Below are 882 nucleotides of genomic sequence, written 5' to 3'. Positions count from 1 at the left end.
AACAAAGAACAATCTGGAACAAGCAGTAAAAGCAGAATTCACCTGCTCTTTCTTTTCAAGAGACTCCTAGAAGTCAGTGTGGTTGAAGAAAGACCCACCATGCCTCCTGCAACACATCCCCTCTACATGTAAAAGGTCACTCGCAAAGCTGGGAGTCCCTCACTTTACACCATAACCCAGCAAATTTGGGCTACATAACCTGAAAGAGTCAGATTTGTATTATTAACTACCTAACCATAGCAAAGCCCTATCTCATGCTGTCTCCAATTTGTTGACGTTTGTATGAAAGGAATATTTGAGAGATAATTAAGGTCATGAAAAAGAGAGTCATCAGAATAGAATATATTTTGTCTTGCCTCTCTGGACAGAATATTAATCTTAATTATAATTAAGATTATATAATTAAATTTGATGGGCTTCCCTGGTGGCTCAGATGGTAAAGCATCTGTCTGTAATGCTGGAGACCCAGGTTCGATCCCTGGCTCGGGAAGATCCCCTGGAGAAGGAAATGGTGCCCACTCCAGTACTCTTGCCTGGAAAATCCCATGGACAGAGGAGCCTGGTAGGTTACAGTTCATGGGGTCACAAAGAGTCGGACATGACTGAGCAACTTTACCTTACCTTAATTAAATTTAATAATAATAATTTTAATAAAATAATTAAAAATAATCTTAATAATAATTCATCTTAATAATTTGTCTACTAGACAAATCTGTTTCAGACTAAATGGTAGAGATGTGAAAAGCATTCATAGAACAGGAAGGAATAATGAAAGTCAGGGAATCTACAGATAAAATTGTTGATTATTAAATGTCTTTAGAGAAGAGATTGCCAAATTTGTGTAAGGACGTCTAAGATACAACTACCCACCGGTTTATTGAA

General features: G+C 37.3%; 1 non-coding gene across 1 annotated transcript; it reads left to right on the top strand.

Annotated features, from left to right (window-relative positions):
- Positions 1-418: 418 nt before the first annotated feature.
- On the top strand, positions 419-490 carry TRNAY-GUA (transfer RNA tyrosine (anticodon GUA)). The gene has a single exon. It is a non-coding gene; the product is annotated as a tRNA-Tyr (tRNA).
- Positions 491-882: the final 392 nt, after the last annotated feature.

The sequence above is a fragment of the Dama dama genome, chromosome 9 (genome assembly GCF_033118175.1).
Source record: "Dama dama isolate Ldn47 chromosome 9, ASM3311817v1, whole genome shotgun sequence".
Lineage (NCBI taxonomy): Eukaryota > Metazoa > Chordata > Mammalia > Artiodactyla > Cervidae > Dama > Dama dama.
Note: the sequence above shows the minus strand (reverse complement) of the source record. Positions and strands in the feature narration are given on the sequence as shown.